Source organism: Eriocheir sinensis, chromosome 6 (genome assembly GCF_024679095.1).
Source record: "Eriocheir sinensis breed Jianghai 21 chromosome 6, ASM2467909v1, whole genome shotgun sequence".
NCBI lineage: Eukaryota > Metazoa > Arthropoda > Malacostraca > Decapoda > Varunidae > Eriocheir > Eriocheir sinensis.
The window spans coordinates 18,960,509-18,978,327 of record NC_066514.1 but is presented as its reverse complement, the minus strand read 5'-3'; the positions used below and the strand labels follow the sequence as shown (position 1 = coordinate 18,978,327).

At 41.9% G+C, this 17,819-nt stretch overlaps 1 long non-coding RNA gene across 1 annotated transcript; it reads left to right on the top strand.

The window, feature by feature from the left end:
- The first annotated feature begins 662 nt into the window (after positions 1-662).
- On the top strand, positions 663-1,260 carry LOC126986668 (uncharacterized). The gene is made up of 3 exons (XR_007739864.1): positions 663-792; positions 890-1,028; positions 1,196-1,260. It is a non-coding gene; the product is annotated as an uncharacterized LOC126986668 (long non-coding RNA).
- The last annotated feature ends 16,559 nt before the right edge of the window (positions 1,261-17,819 follow it).

Sequence of the window (17,819 nt, the reverse complement as noted above, 5' to 3'; positions counted from 1 at the left end):
GCCAAAATCGCAGTCGGTACCACTTTCCAATGCCATGACACAGACAGAAGTGACGGAGGTGAGGAATTTAAGGTATCCAAGCTGCAGGTGAGGAAACCCGAATATCCCTAAACGTGAAAAAAATCCCTAAATTTGGGGCAATGCTCTTCAATGAGAACCCAAGCAGATTATGCTATGGCTTAGATTTCAACTTCATTTTCAATGTAATAAATTGGGGCAAGAGTGTCATGCCTTGTCTGAAGGCAGAAAGACGCGTAATAAATTACATATACATTTTTTCGTGTATAATTCGTTTTTCCCTTGTCCTCCCCCTCCTAACCCTACAAGTGTGAAAAGCTGCAGAATTCGTACGTGACAGTACGTCACAGTACCTGCACGCACACAAACAAACATATGGATTCCACCAGCCTCCTACAAGCCAGTCTCATCGCCCATCGACTTGGAAAAAATCGTGAGGCTCGCATGGAGAAATACACCCCTTGTGACAAACACGGCTGACCACTTGTCAAAATCCCGTCGTATGTGCTAGTAATGTTGTAATTACCACCATACCGTGCCCTTTATGCGCACCCGCCAGGCGCTATTCTTAAGATTATCCGAAAGTTGTTTTAAGTTCAGTTGCAAAAGCAATTTTACAGTATCACTACATTGTCATTAACTAAAAATTTCAGAGCACACAAAAGGACAAGGAGCACAGTGGAGAGGGGGATTGGCCAGTGGAAGCGGAGATTTCATGTGCTCCATGGTGAAATCAGAGTCAGCCCTCCTGCATATGTGTGTAGAATAATACAGGTATGTAGACAATCAAGTGATGATCACATCTCAATACTGTATCGTCCACTACACAACAATAATTTTTATTACTTGTTAATATTAACTCTATCTGTAGGTGTGTGCTATTTTGCACAACATCTGCAAAGACAGACGCCTCCCTGTACCCGAGGAAGGAGAGGACGAGGGTGATGGTGCAGTTTTCCATGAGGACCCACCTGTCCCACTACCACCTGTACCTGGACGAGTTCGGGAAGGTCTGCTCTACAGGGTTGAGTTTGTCAACCTTCACTTCATGTATGTTACAAATATCAAAATTAAATGTTTTGTGTATTTGCCTGTATCTTTCCATGCTGCTCAGTATTTAATTTTAAATTTTCATTTAAAGAATCTTACTATTGCAATGTTTCAATTTTTGTTGCAGTGACAGACCTCAACCTCAGCCTCGTGCAGCTGTGTGAGGCTTCCCGACCCATCAACAGGTTAATTACACACCTACTTCCAAGTATGTGTGTTTGTAATACAATTGTGTGTGGATTTTGTATATATATATATATATATATATATATATATATATATATATATATATATATATATATATATATATATATATATATATATATATATATATATATACAAATCCACATTCGTATCACTAATACATGCAGAAGCTATACTCAGTATTCAAATAAATTTATTACAGTATTTGGTAAGAAATTTTCACCAGTATGTATGGTTTAAAACAGCCAATATACTCATGATTGCCTTTATTATTTTTCTAATATTAAGCAATAAATGATTTCCTTTTTAACAATAAATAAATAAATAAATTCCTTTATAATAAATAACTATGTAGGAAAACTACATAATGGATATCCTAAGGAAAATATATTACAGGAAAGCTAATGTAGAAGAGAGTACCGGCAGGGTAGACAGGGTGGAGTGTGTTGGAGAGAAGAGGCAGGGTGAGGTGTGTGAAGGAGAGTAGAGGCAGGGTGGAGTGTGTGAATTAAAGTAGAGGCAGGGTGGAGTGTGTGAAGGAAAGTAGAGACAGGGTGGAGTGTGTGAAGGAGAGTAGAGGCAGGGTGGAGTGTGTGAAGGAGAGAAGAGGCAGGGTGGAGTGTGTGAAGGAGAGTAGAGGCATGGTGGGGTGTGTGAAGGAGAGAAGAGGCTGGGTGGAGTGTGTGAGAGTAGAAACAGGATGGATTTTGCAAGAGGAGAGACAGGGTGGAGTGTGGAGTAGTAGCGGCATGGTGGAGTGTATTTGCGTGTTACATTAGTTTTTTTACTTGCAGTTCGAGTAGGGTTTTTTGTACTTTTAAATTTTCAGTTTCTTGTTTAACTTTTTTTAATTCTGCCTGTTTTATTTCTACTTGTAACTCTGAAGCCTGCAGTTCAAGTTCCCTCTTCAAGCGGATGATCTGCAGCTCCTCCTCATCCACCAACATGGTGCAGGCCCCAACTGGTGTACTGGAGGAAGCTGCAGCGGCAGGAACTACTGGTGGTGGTGTGGTGGTGGTTTGAGGTGTGTCTGTGCTGGGTTGGGGAGGGACAGGTGGTGTGACATCCACCTGAAGACTCCTGGCAAAAATACATCCATCAGTACCTGCACTCATAATTTTTTTGTGTTATTTGACTTACATCCCCATTTATGGAAACAATACAGTTTATGTTGAAAAGCTTTTGCAGGAAAGGAGTGTGTGTTCCAGAGGTCATTTATTTGGTGTTCTGCTGTTCAGTAATTAATGACGACGTCTTTAAGGCCAACTAGCATTGTTCATGAGTAAGCAGACCTGACCGAGGTCAGACGTGGGTCACGGCGCCTGAATGGAGTAGCCTGGGCCAGCCTGTTGGCCTCTTCCCTGCCCTCCACCCCCCTCTCCCTTTTCATCAAAAACCCAACATCGTAAGAAACTATTGTGACATCAAGCTTAATCATGGTGACAGACAGTGTGTGCTATGCGTTTGTGGTGCCGTGAAGACACTGAAGTTTAGAAATGGTCAGTGTGACATCGACACGGCCTTACTATCCAGCCGACGTCCCAGGTGCCCCGAGGTACACCAGCCCGACCATCATGCTGCTGGGAGAACTCTGTTCAGCCGCCTCTACCTGCACCCCTGCCATCAGCGGCGACCTGACCCTTTTTTGACCTCCTATACCCCTTTCATATTGTAATTTCATTTTTCAAATATGTTTCAAAATTTGTATTTTAAACGTGTATATTTTCAGCTTTACAGCTGCAATCACTTAATAGACCGTTTTATTTTTATTATTACTAGGAAGGATGTCTCAACACATTATCAAGTCAGCTCTCAATAGCAATTGAATAAATTTCTGTACACATTGTTCCTCACTGTTTGATTCCATGATTGCCCTAATATGGACTGCATAAAGCAGCATGATAGTGTTGGGTAAATAATAATAATAATATGTAATAGTATTCTATAATAATACTTTAAGCAGAAAACTGTGGACTTTAGGAGATGGAGAGCAATACCTTCTCCTTGTGTACTGCAGTTTTCTAAAAGGAAAGCAAATTATTTTCAACAGTAACAGCGAGACCTATTTTGGAGAACTTTAAATCTACAATCTACCTGACAAAGGCATTTCTCAGTAAAATGAACTAACACAACTGATAAATCATTTGGAAATGTCATGTACATGTTAGAGTAATATTTTTGTACATTTGGATTTAAGAATGTTTATTCTTATTTTTGTAATGACGAAGTAATGTCAGACATATGAGACACACTTCATAAAGCAATACATGTAGTACAAATAAATGACACCTAAAGACATTTTAGGTTAATCCATATTGTCTGCTTGTAACCTTAATAAAAGTTGATACAGAATTCCTAAATTATAACAAATCAGTGTATCATACAAACAAGCTAACGTAGACAAATACGACGATCATCAAGGAACGGTAATAACAAATTTTACTAATGATTGTACAATTAACGTTTAGTAAATATTAATTGCCCTCAGATGGGGGTGAAGCCAGGTGGCAATTCTAGCCTGAAACTGCCGCCCACAAGGCTGACAAAATTATTTTAAAATCAATATTTTCAGAAAATAACAATAACAACCACACTGCAGTCTGATGAATGCTTTTTCCTATTATTTATGAAAAATAATTTTAAAATTTCACTTAATTATACGGCACAGACAGCAAAAGTATCTTTATTATTATGTATACCGGTATCCCATACTCCCATGGCCCGAAGTAGGGTCATAGGCAGTAACGGTACGTGGGGGAGGGGGGAAGTGGTGATTGAGGGGAGGGGGGGCAGTCACTGAGAACTTTGCTGGGGCAGCACTTAGGCATGTAAGGGTCTGTAAATATTTATACATGACTAAAGTTTTATTTACCCACCCATTTTCGGGAACATCTTCAGTGTCAAGTGGAAAAGGGTCCACCACTGTCCTGTCAATAGAACTGACTGAGACGTTCCCCTCTCCCAGCACATCAGCGATGATGACCTCTAACTCCCCGAGGGGTTTAGGCGGAAGGCCACCACCTAGAAGAATATATATATATATATATATATATATATATATATATATATATATATATATATATATATATATATATATATATATATATATATATATATTAGTACATGAGTGCAAGGCTAAGTCAATTGAATTCCTTGACTGAAAAGAAAAGGCAATACATTACAAATGTTATTTCCATCAAGCACTTAATAAGCATTGAATTTACAGGACTGTCACTTTTGCTTAGCCATTCCTTGCACTTCATGAATACCATTTTATTTCAAGAAAAATCTTACCTGTTCCATTCCTGGCCTTTTGGTAGGCACTAATTTTAGCTTTTGCTTCCTGCATAACAGTTTACCAGCGTCTCTGGCACTGCTTTATGCATCTGCTGAAGCCAGGGTGGAGTGCCGCTAGGCGAGAGACAATGCTGCCCCAAGCCTTCGCCTTCGCCTCAGCAGAGCAGCCATTGTCGGAAAAATTTCCCTTGAGGATGGCTGCTTTCTCCCTATAGAGCTGTACAAGGGAGAGAGTTTCAGAGTGCGTCCAATTGGCGTGGCGGTGACGTGTCTGCCGAGGAGGCTGTAGCTGGGGCGGCGGCTGTTCCTGCTGCTGCTGCTGCTGATGTGGCTGGGGGTGAGGCTGTGGTCCCTCCTGCTGCTGCTCCTGGTGTAGCTGCTGCTGCTGACCTCGATGGCTGCTGAGGGGCTGTAGAGGTCGTGGCTGGCTGTTGGCGGCCATGGCTGCTGCCTGCTAGCTTGAAGCTCGCGGGAACGTTTGTTTACATGTTTGAGGGGCTACGTCGTTAATTTTATCATTATTCCATGTGATGTTGGTCTATGCATCGTCAACAATACCCGAAAATACTTTATTTTATTTTATACATATTTCCAATACGTCAATATGCTTTTAACATCAAAATTATACCAAATTCCAACATTTTATTTTGAGTTGGTATCCCTTTCATAGGTGCAGCTCAGGGGTTGGCGATAATACTCGCTTATGTCGAGCTGGTTATGTTGAGGGGGTGAAACATAAGGAGGGGGGTTATGCCTCGTCATTGTTAATACTAGGATATGTTTCAGTTATGTCTCACATAAATTTCTTTATAAGTACGGGCCCTGGATAGCAGTAACGTTTTCTGCGGCCGTTTGATGAACGACCACAGAACTCAACCAGCTGGCCACGCACCATGGAGACCCCAACTAGGCGAGTCTCGAACTCATACTCCATGGTGTCTGCCAGCACCTGGAACCTATTGAAGGTAGTGGGGGTCAGTAAATCCTTGGTTGCCTGCTGCGGTTTGGCTCCATTCCTTACAGGTTGGAACCCGACATCCTGTGATGCAGGAAGAGAAGCGTTAAGTGGAGCAGGCTGGAAGTTGTCCTGTGAGGCAGGCTGGGCGTTAGCCTGTGAAGCAGGCTGGGGGTTAGCCTGTGACGCATGCTGGGGGTCAGCCTGTGAGGCAGGCTGGCGGTTGTCCTGTAAGGCAGGCTAGGGGTTAGCCTGTGAGGCAAACTGGGGGTTAGCCTGTGAGGCAGGTTGGGGGTTAGCCTGTGAGGCAGGCTGGGGGTTAGCCTGTGAGGCAGGCTGGGAGTCAACCTGTGAGGCAGGTAACACGGTCTCCCGTGAAGCAGGAGGGTCGTCTGGAGAGGGCACAGTCTCGGTGGAGGGCCTCTCCACCATCGATGGTGGTGTCACTGCCACATTACTTAAAACAAATTCCTGAAGGGCTACGAATTTCTTTTCAAGATCGTTATGCTTGACTTTCCATTCAGTCACAGCCTTCTGAAGATATAATCTTTGAACGCTGAGGCGGCAAGTTTTACTCAGCTGGAAGAACTGAGCTGCAAATCGTCCGGGACAGACGTCACACTTAAGGTTCGAAGGCATTGTTAGAAATTTAAGCGAATTAACAGTTTGGGCAAATATTAAAAGCGCTTTCGAAATAGCTTAAATTGTGACCATAAATTGAATTGTATAAAAATTGTGCATGGAAATTAGATACTACTGTGTTAGATGCCTCCAACATTGGGAGTTCGCTCCCACAGGGTCTTGAAAACGCCCCAAAGACCAATCGCTTGTCCTGAGCCTCGGTCACGAGAGAGACTTTCACAACCCGGCGCTTTTCAGCTATTGTCCTCAAAGTTTTGTCCCATAGAACAGGGCCGGCGTAGTCACACAGAGCAGAGCTGGCAAGGGAGGAGAGGAACTAGCAATTCGTTCCCACTTTCCGAAACGTCTAATCCAACTCTGCGACCCTTTCGAGGCCTCGCCAGTGGCACCTGTCACCAGGTGTTCTCCACCAACTCTAGAGAGTATCAGACGCCCTTCCTGAGAGACCAAAAAGCTGAAATATTCCTTGAGTATAAAAAAAATCTCAGAAACTCCACCTAGAAGCCGTGAGGTACAACCTCAAATGACCCACGGAAGACATCTCTTTCAGGAGAAAACAAGAACCAGCTGTTATGCAGAATAGGGATGAGAGTACCGTCGATAGAGGGGAGGGAACACAAAGAAACACAAAGGAAGAACAAACAACAGCAGACCTGCTGGTCCTTACGAGGTTGTTTGTGACAAGCTACACTAACTATCTAATCAAAGGTGGAAGATGAAGAACAGCAAAGGCGAAGGCTCCTCCCCACCCCCCCATCCCTCCAGCCAAACCTGACAGGAAAGGAAAAAGAACCATGCAGCATGGAAAAAAAAGATCAACTTCATATTTTCAGTGATATATTTGAATGTTTGTGTATACAAAAAAGTAAAAATCGTATTTTTATATGAACCACAAACGTGCCGATTTGCATCGATAATCTGATATATAAACACACGAAAAAACAATTTGTATATCAAACAGTATATAGTCTGATACCATATTGGAACGATCTATAGCCTTTCAGATACCCACATTTCATTTCATTCAGGTGCATAAAGTGACATCCGACTCTGCAAGTGTCTATACATAAGGAATGTTCATATGTTGCATGTAAACAGCATGGGTATTGGGTAGCCTAATAGTATACGAAATAGCCTAGCGCGTCACATTCAACAGTTATTATTTACTATTTCATGTTATTTCGATTATTAATCATTATTTACATGCAGTAAATTATTAAGATACCCATTTAAGCACTTGCAGAGCCAGATGTCTCTTAATATACTTGAAATGAGCTATCAATCAATGAATTTAAAAAAAAAAAACATTGATCATTCGAGCATGATGTGATCTATGATATTTGATACAAGCTTAAGTCTTAAGGTGCCACATCCACGAAAATTCCCGCTTTGTTGGTGGACAGATGAAATGGAACAGACCATAGTGTACAGTAGCCACAAATTCTGTAATGAATCTTAATAACTGAAAGAAAAATAAAGGCCAATTCCCTTAAACAGAGATCCATTGAATGAAGGGACAGCTAGGGTTCTTGCTTCTACTTAGTGGATGGCGTGACAGCAGGCACCTGCAACAAAAGGTTAAGGGTATTGAAACCTAAAATTTAATTTTATTAGTATTTATCCATGCTAATCAGATCACTTATTATTATGTATATAATTTCATATAATTAATTATTACAATTATATAATCATTCAAATTAGTTGGTTAGCTAAATAACAAATCAAAAATATATATTAATGCTAGGTTTCTCTCTCTCTCTCTCTCTCTCTCTCTCTCTCTCTCTCTCTCTCTCTCTCTCTCTCTCTCTCTCTCTCTCTCTCTCTCTCTCTTTAGTGCAGTGGTTCATAACCTTTTTCATAGTATTACCCCCTGAGACTCTCCGGGGCATTACCATGACACCTATATTAAACTTTGTAATGGTGAACTTTGCGTTAAGGTAAGGTAAAACAAAACTTTATGAAGATCCTGATTTACTGAAAATGTTACAAATAAAATACCTCAAAAAAATGCCACAAATCTCTTACAAGTGCCAAAACAGTACAGACCATCAAGCTTTTTTCCACTCATAAACTAATAAATTGGGCCAGATGATAGCCAGTTTAGCACAGTATCCATTACAAACGCATTATAGAAAAAAAAAATGTTCACGAGAGGTATATCATTTCTCATAAGAAAAAAAAATATTACAAAATAATAGCCTAGTTTTCTTAAAAAAAGCAAACCAATTGCTTAGTATTGCAAAACGCAAAATAATAGCTTAGTATTCCTAAATGCAAAATAACAGCCTAGTATTCTTATAAACAAAATAATAGCGTAGTATATTATTTTATAAATGCAAAATAATAGCCTAGTATCGTAAATGCAAAATAATAGCCTAGTTTCGTAAATGCAAAATAATAGCCAAGTTTCCGAAATGCAAAATAATTGCCTAGTTCCCTAATTGCAAAATAATAGCCTAGTTTCCGAAATGCAAAATAATAGCCTAGTATTCTTTAATGCAAAATTGCTTATTATTATTGCTAAATGTAAAATAATAGCTCATTATTCCTAAATGCAAAATAATAGTTTATTATTCCTAAATGCAAAATAATAGCTTATTATTCTTAAATGAAAAATAATAGCCATTCCTAAAAGTTAAATAATTGCCTAGTATTCCTAAATGTTAAATAATAGCCTAGTATTACTACATGCAAATTAATAGCTAGTATTCTTGAATCCAAAATAACAGGGTATTCCTAAATGCTAAATAATAGGGTATTCCTAAATGTTAAATAATAGGGTATTCCTAAATGTTAAACAACAGGGTATTCCTAAATGTTAAATAATAGGGTATTCCTAAATGTTAAATAACAGGGTATTCCTAAATGCAAAATAATAGCTTAGTGTTCTTAAATGGAGAATAATAGCGTATTCCTAAATGCAAAATAATGGCTCAGTATTCCTAAATGCAAAGTAGTAGCCTAATATCCCTGAAAGTGAAATAATAGCCTAGTTTTCATAAATGCTTAGTATTCATGAATGCAAAATAGTAATTGCATATTATTCCAAACTGCAAAATAATAGCCAAGTAATTCATGAATGCAAAATAATAGAATAGTAGTCGTAAATGCAAAAAATTAGCCCGTTTTTACTAAATGCAAAATGAAAATTAAAAGCTACTGTACAAATTAAAGTCACAGTGTTTTTTACTCGGCTACTTAATTGCCTTATTGGCAGGTTATTACCGATTGTAAAGCTTTTTCCACTTACAATTTATTACAGAAGTTGTAGATAATGTATGACATGCAGAAAAGCTTACAGCCCTGCACCATACGAATAAAATCCAGTATTCATCGAAACAACTTACCTCGTTCCCTCGTTGTGTGCTGGAACGCAAAGGCAAAGCGCCTTGGGACTTTGGAAGTCACAGAGCAGGAGGGAAGCATATACAATCCCCCTCCGTAGGTCTGGAATAAATTACTTTCTCCCAAACCTTCCGTGACCCCTCGAGAAACCTCAAACGACCCCCCAGGGGGTCACAACCCCCAGGTTAAGAACCACTGCTCTAGTTTGTGTCTGTGTCCGTACATACCTTTCTCTCTCTTTTACACATTTACAACTCTGTGGTGGCGATCTAGATCTCTATTCAATACTACCCATTCTGAGTTTCCTCGAGGACAAGATGGTGACCGTGACCTGCACACTCCCCTTGCCACGCCACGACGTCTGACTATTTTGTGTTTTGAATTTTCAGTGTGGCGGGGCCGCTGTTGCCGCGCGCGGAATAATTATTATTAAACATTAAAATTTTGAAGGGCACGAGATTTATCTCAAGCTACCCCTCTTATTGAGATAAAAATATATCACTGAATACTGTTAACCATGTACACCACTTTTGATGTGCAAGTGAGTTAATGCATTTAATGAATTTGTCTACGTACGTGTCTGAATGGGTACATAAATTATTATGAGTCCACTGAATCGATGGTTTATAATAACAACATAATGTGTTTTCAACTAATATGTTTGAAATTGTTTTCTCTATTGGACCAAGCAGCAACCTGGAAACGACGTTGTGTAAACGTCACGCAAACGTCACAGTTTGGTCAGAAAATCACAACGTAATTATTACGTGCTGATGACGTAGCTTTTAGACGGACGAAGATACAACCTAAACATAACGTTGTGTAGTAAACGTTTCCTGTTTGCTGGGATGCCTGTCATAACTCATCATATTCATATATTCACATCAGTGAATATTTACATACATATAATTATAATACATGTTTAACACAGGTTATTTTATAAACTATATTATCGGCTGTTATAATGCCGGATAAACCTTCATCTTCCGTTATTTAATACACCCGTAATGGATTTTAAACCTATTGAGTTTACTAACTATACTTATCTGACGATACTGAACATATATTACGTAGCTACTTAGTTCGTTGCTTCTTTGGTGGCACGCATCCATTTGGCGGACACCTTGTCTTGGGGGAAGGAAAACACGCTCGCTCTGGGTCGTGTTTTGAAGTTTCCTTCACAGTAAGACTTACACCACTTTTTTGGCAGTATTGTTTTAGTAAGAGGCACAAGTAATGTTAATGTTTTTGTTTTTTTGTTTTTTTAACAAAGGAGGCAGCTCAAGGGCACAAAAAAGACAACAATAATAAAAAAATAAAAAAATAAATGCTACTCGCTGCTCCCAAAAAAGAATTAAAAGATGTGGCCGAAAGAAAGATCTATTTCGGAAAGAGAGGTGTCCCGATACCCTCCTCTTGAAAGAGTTCAAGTCGTAGGCAGGAGGAAATACAGATGAAGGAAGATTGTTCCAGAGTTTACCAGCGTGAGGGATGAAAGAGTGAAGATACTGGTTAACTCTTGCATAAGGGGTTTGGACAGTGTAGGGATAAGAACATAGGAGTCTGCAAGAGGCCGGTTGGCCTATACAAGGCAGCTCCTGTACACTCAACCCCACCTTACCTCACCATCCATGGCTTTATCTAACCTCTTCTTGAATGTATCTATGGTATTGGCACCCACAACATGGCTCCCAAGCCTGTTCCATTCGTCCACCACTCTATTGGTGAACCAATTCTTGCCTATGTCTTTGTTGAATCTGAATTTGTCTAACTTAAAACCATTGCCACGCGTCCTACCTGGCTCTTTCACTCTCAAAATTTTATTGACATCCCCTTTATTAAATCCCTTCATCCATTTATAGACTTCGATCAGGCCTCCTCGCAACCTTCGCCTTTCTAGAGAGTGTAGATTTAACTGCTTCAGCCTGTCTTCATAAGGCAAGTTTCTCACCCCCTGAATCATCTTTGTCATCCTCCTCTGTACAGATTCTAACATCTTGATATCCATTATATAATAGGGGGACCAGAACTGAGCTGCATAATCGAGATGAGGTCTAACTAGTGCTAAGTAAAGTTTGAGGATGACTTCAGCGCTTCTATTGCTCACGCTCCTTGAGATGAAACCTAGTACTCTGTTTGCCCGATTTTTAGCCTGAATGCATTGAGCCCTAGGACGGAGGTCAGCGCTCACTAGGACTCCTAAGTCTCTCTCACGCCCAGACCTGCTTAGAGGAGTGTCATTTAAGGAGTAATTGTGTAAGGGGTTATTCCTACCTACACTCAAAATGCAACACTTCCCGACATTGAATTCCATCTGCCACTTCCCCGCCCAATCATATAGTCTGTCAAGCTCATCCTGGAGAACGGTAGCGTCGGTGTCTGATTGGATTACTCTACCGATCTTGGTATCATCTGCGAACTTACTGACATCGCTACTAATTCCTGTGTCCAAGTCATTCATGTAAATAATAAAAAGCAGAGGACCCAGCACCGACCCCTGTGGGACTCCACTCGTAACACTGCCCCATTCAGATTTTCTACCATTGATTTGCACTCTCTGCTTCCTACCACTAAGCCACGCCCTGATCCAGTTCAAAACTTTCCCATCTACGCCGTGAGCCTGTAATTTTAGTAATAGCCGGTGATGAGGGACTTTGTCGAACGCTTTCCTGAAATCTAAATATAATATGACATAGTTTCCGGTGGCCGGTCAACTCAACCCTTGACCAACTCAACCCCGGTTAACTCAACCCCGGTCAGTTCAACCTCGGTCATCTCAACCCCGGTCAACTCAACCCCGGTCAACTCAACCTATGACCAACTCAACCAATGGTCAACTCAACCCCGGTCAATTCAACCCCGGTCAACTCAACCCCGGTCAATTCAACCCCGGTCAACTCAACCCCGGTCAACTCAACCCCGGTCAATTCAACCCCGGTCAGTTCAACCCCGGTCAACTCAACCCCGGTCAGTTCAACCCCGGTCAACTCAACCCCGGTCAACTCAACCTTGGTCAATTCAACCCCGGTCAACTCAACCCCGGTCCCGGTTAACTCAACCCCGGTCAGTTCAACCTCGGTCATCTCAACCCCGGTCAACTCAACCCCGGTCAACTCAACCTATGACCAACTCAACCAATGGTCAACTCAACCCCGGTCAATTCAACCCCGGTCAACTCAACCCCGGTCAATTCAACCCCGGTCAACTCAACCCCGGTCAACTCAACCCCGGTCAATTCAACCCCGGTCAGTTCAACCCCGGTCAACTCAACCCCGGTCAACTCAACCTTGGTCAATTCAACCCCGGTCAACTCAACCCCGGTCAACTCACTGAAGCCAAGGCTAGTATCCCACCCAGGCACTGAAGCCAAGGTCAGCATCCCACCCAGGCAATAAAGCCAAGGTCAGCATCCCACCCAGGCACTGAAGCCAAGGTCAGCATCCCACCCAGGCAATAAAGCCAAGGTCAGCATCCAACCCAGGCACTGAAGCCAAGGTCAGCATCCCACCCAGGCAGTAAAGCCAAGGTCAGCGTCACACCCAGGCAATCCTTGCATGATTTAGGAAGACGTGGTGTGAAATAATTGGTAGGCAGTAAAAAAAAATCACTCTATACAATAAAAATTAATAAAGCGTCTGCATCATATGACCATAAGGGTTCAACTGGTGCTCAGTGAATAGCCTAAATTCTACTGCATATGAGCAACTGCCCTGAGATACCTTAGCTTATCTTCTTCGTTTCTGTAACCTGCAACTTTTGCAGCAAGCCTGTTGGCCAAATTTACATATTTGTTTCTTGGTCTCTCTAAGTTTTGGACTTCAGCATTTTGTACAGTCAAGCGATGAACAGCAATATCACGCCGTAAGCCGTTTAGGAGAGTCCAGACTGTTGGATGAGCACAAAGAAACATTGACTTAATAGAATTGTGGAATCCCTCAACACAGTTGGTTGTTTTAGGAGCACAAGCGATAGCATCTTCATAATGATTCCACAATTCTGGCAAAAATCTGGGATTTCTGTATTGTCTTCTTATTCGCGCCCCACGAATGTAGGTGGACTCAAAGTAGATAAGAAGATCATTACATACTGGCTCATCAGGAAATGTTGCGGCCAGCTGTTCGAACACCTCATATAAATCATCATTGGGAACAAAAGCAAGGGATGAAAGTGATTTTACTAGCATTTGAAAGTTTCCATCTGTTTCATACCTGACTTTCAATCCAAGCTCTGTTACTCTTCTTATAACAGACTGTGAAAGATGAAAAAAGCAGCATGATACAACTGATGTAGGAAATTCATTTTTGAAAGCATTGATTGCAGCCATTTCAAAGTCAAGGAGAATTCTTTCTGGCATGAAGTCTGGAACCAGTTCTTTAAGTATCTGAATCATTCTAGTATAGGTTCCGTCTGTCTTGTTTGTCAGCAAAAAATATATGAATGGAGGATAGTTGTTTCCAACTTTGCAGTGGACTGTATATAGCTGAAAAAACAGCGTGGGAACAATTTCAAATGTACCATCCCCCAACCATAGTGTGCTCTGTGCGTAACGTAGAACATCATGATTACCAATGGCCAGAATCCTCTCATTATCATCTTGACCAGAATCATACATTATAATGTCCTCATACTCAGCAGGAATTTCAAAATTTATGTTTCGAGGGTTAGGGGTTACTGCATTTGTCTTCTTTTTCTCCCGCCGCATAGTTCTTTCCATGCATGATCTTTTTGGAAGTCGTGCTAAAACATCGTTTTCTAAATCACGTAGCTGCTCACCAAGGATAGTTCTTGTGGCAACATGGGAAGAAGCTGCTTCTTTGACTTTAGCAACTAATGCATTTGCCTGAGTTTGAATAGTGTCACCAACATGAGAATGCTCGCCTGGCTGTACTACAACATTATTTCCTTGAGTGGCAACTGTTGAAGGACATTTGATCTTAAAATAATGTCTGCATCTCCAGTATCTCTGTCCCTGTAGGTTATTCTTTTTAAAAAGATATTCATGCCCCATGTATTGAAGGACAGTTCCCCCTCTCTCTGATTTAGAAAATACAATTTGAAGGTTATTGCCATCCATGACTGTGATGGTGGAACAACTGAAGAAGGGAATGAAATGTACATGCGCTTCCGCCTGAATATCGTGAAGTACTGGTCACTGGCTGCCGGTTATGGTGTATAACGGTGAGTGAAGACTCGCCGAGCAAAAAGTGACTTATTGGCGACTGGCGAACAACACTAGCCGGCTTGATTCTTTACCTATGATAGTCTCACGCTCGCGATGCAATTAATCACGACAACCACAAGTCTCTGCAGATACTTTCTGAGGTGCAAGTACACTCGCATAGAGGATGTCACACTTTTCAGAATGCTTAGTCAGGTGGCGGTATCTGGCAACTATACCACGGCGTCGCATTCACTGGTGATGGTAGTGATGAGTATCTATGTGTAATGTGCGTGTGTGACCGTGAAATCATAGTATTATATAATATTATACTACATTATAACATAATGCAGTTCAAAATATACCCAATTATGTGAAGTCAGTTTAGAAATGCGATAATGAATGTCTTCTACGTATGATGATGACGACGATCGAGGTAAACAACATCACGATCGCAGTGCGAAATACTTTTACTTGTCAAACTCTGACAACACTGAGTGTAAAGTTTTCTTCACTTGCAATGCTGTCCTTCACAGTGCCTCGGCAGACAATGACAACCGTAATCATATATATAACCCTCACCAGCAAACAGCAAATAGGCATAATTGGGGGCCTCTTTAACTCGTAGCCTTCCCGTCACTATAAAGCCTCAAAGACAATACAGGAGAGATCATAAAAGACTCTAAAATAATGTATCCGTGAAGAATATGTAATATTTAAGTACAAATACGTGTGTGAGTGTGGGTGGTGTGTGCGAGCGCGTCGCTGACTGGCCGACCCATGATCATCAGTTGGCCGACACCTTCCTTGTCTTGTCTCTGATAGACATCTCTCCCGGCCCCACTCTGCGCTCGCCATAGCCTATAAACTCTCTCTCTCTCTCTCTCTCTCTCTCTCTCTCTCTCTCTCTCTCTCTCTCTCTCTCTCTCCTATTTTCTTTTACTCTTAAATAATTATACGCTTCCACAGCCACATACGTGACAGCTCAACTGTTGAACGTTCTAGAACTTGAGTCTGCCAAACTTAAGCTAATTATAGAATCAGCTTAATTAATAAAGACCTACCCAACCTCCATACGGTAGCAATTCCGAACAGCCCAGCTGCCGATGCCATTGAGAAATCTAATAAATAAAAGGATTTATTTTAACTCAAATCAGTAGATAAAAGTTTCCTTTATTTCAGCTGCATCAGTTTTATCAGACATCAAATTAATATATAATTCGTCTTCCTCTTCAATTAAGAATACCTAATGGTAGACTCAAATTTGTCGTTTATTTCACAACACACACACACATCTCTCTCTCTCTCTCTCTCTCTCTCTCTCTCTCTCTCTCTCTCTCTCTCTCTCTCTCTCTCTCTCAAACACATGCACTCGATGGCTACACACACACACACACACACACACACACACACACACACAAGGCTGCATATATGCACTCGAATATTCAAATATTCTCTCTCTCTCTCTCTCTCTCTCTCTCACTCTCTCTCTCTCTCTCACACAAATTCACTCGCTGGCTACACACACACACACACACACACACACACACACACACACAAGGCTGCATATATGCACTCGAATATTCAAATATTCTCTCTCTCTCTCTCTCTCTCTCTCTCTCTCTCTCTCTCTCTCTCTCTCTCTCTCTCTCTCTCTCTCTCTCTCTCTCTCTCTCTCTCTCATACACATGCACTCGATGGGAAAGGGTTGGGGAAGGTTTAATGAAGCGTTGGGGAAAGGTTGGGGAAGTGGTGGGAAGGTTGGGACAGGGTCGGAGAAGGATTGGGTAAGGGATGGGAGGGGGTTAGGGAAGGTTTGCGGAAGGGTTGTCGAAGGGTTGGGAAAGCATTGGGAAAGGGTTGGGGAATGATTCGGGAAGGGTTGGGAAGGATTTGGGAAGGGCTAGAAAAGGGTTAGAAAGGGTTAGGGAAAGCTTGGGGAAAGGTTAGGAAAGGTTAGGGAGAGGTTGGAAAAGTTATGAAGGGTTGGGGAAGGGTTAGGGATGGGTTAGGGAAGGGTTAGTGAAGGATTAGGAAAGAGTTAGGAAGGGTTGGGGAAGGGTTAGGAAGGGATAGGTAAGGGTTGCGGAGGGATTGGGATATAAATAGGAAGGGTTAGAAAAGCATTGTAGAAGAGTTAGGAAGGGTTAGAAAGGGTTACTAAGCGATAGGGAAGAGTTCGGTAAGGGTTGAGAAGGGTTAGGAAGAGTTGGAAAGGGGTTAGGAAGGGTTGGAGCGCGCTGACGTTGGATGGGGTGGGGAGGAAGGTGGGGCTGGAGGTAGAGAGACATGACGTGGACACGTACACTCACCTGCAGTCTTCACCCATTTCCATAGGAACCCGGGCGAAGCCGGGTATCATTGCTAGTAATGATAATAAAAATATATGAAAATAACCCGACAGTTTAGTAGTAAATAAACATTACAGCACACATATTCGTCTTCGACTCTTCAGCTCTCAAATATTTTCATCGTATCAAATTTTCAAGCTCAATTCTGAAATCTGCATGCTTTTCTGCTTCGTTGGTAGACTAAGTATCAAAACGATAACACTTAGTGATGAACATGAAGGATGTTGCCGCGAAACCGTCAAATCCGAAGGCGGATTGACTGGTTGAATTGACCGGGGTTGATTTCACCGGGGTTGAGTTGACCAGGGTTGAATTGACCGGGGTTGAATTGACCGGGGTTGAGTTGACCGGGGTTGAATTGACCGGGGTTGAATTGACCGGGGTTGAGTTGACCGGGGTTGAGTTGACCGGGGATGAATTGACCGGGGTTGAGTTGACCGGGGTTGAGTTGACCGGGGTTGAATTGACCGGGGTTGAGTTGACCGGGGTTGAATTGACCGGGGTTGAGTTGACCGGGGTTGAGTTGACCGGGGTTGAATTGACCGGGGTTGAGTTGACCGGGGTTGAATTGATCGGGGTTGACTTGACCGGGGTTGAGTTGACCGGGGTTGAGTTGAGCAGGGTTGAATTGACCATAGGTTGAGTTAGTCATGGGTTGAGTTGACCGAGGTTGAGTTGACCGGGGTTGAGATGACCGAGGTTGAACGGACCAGGGTTGAGTTGACCGGGGTTGAACTGACCAAAGGTTGAATTGACATGGAACCCATAGTTTCCATCTCTGTCAACCGCCTCGACTACT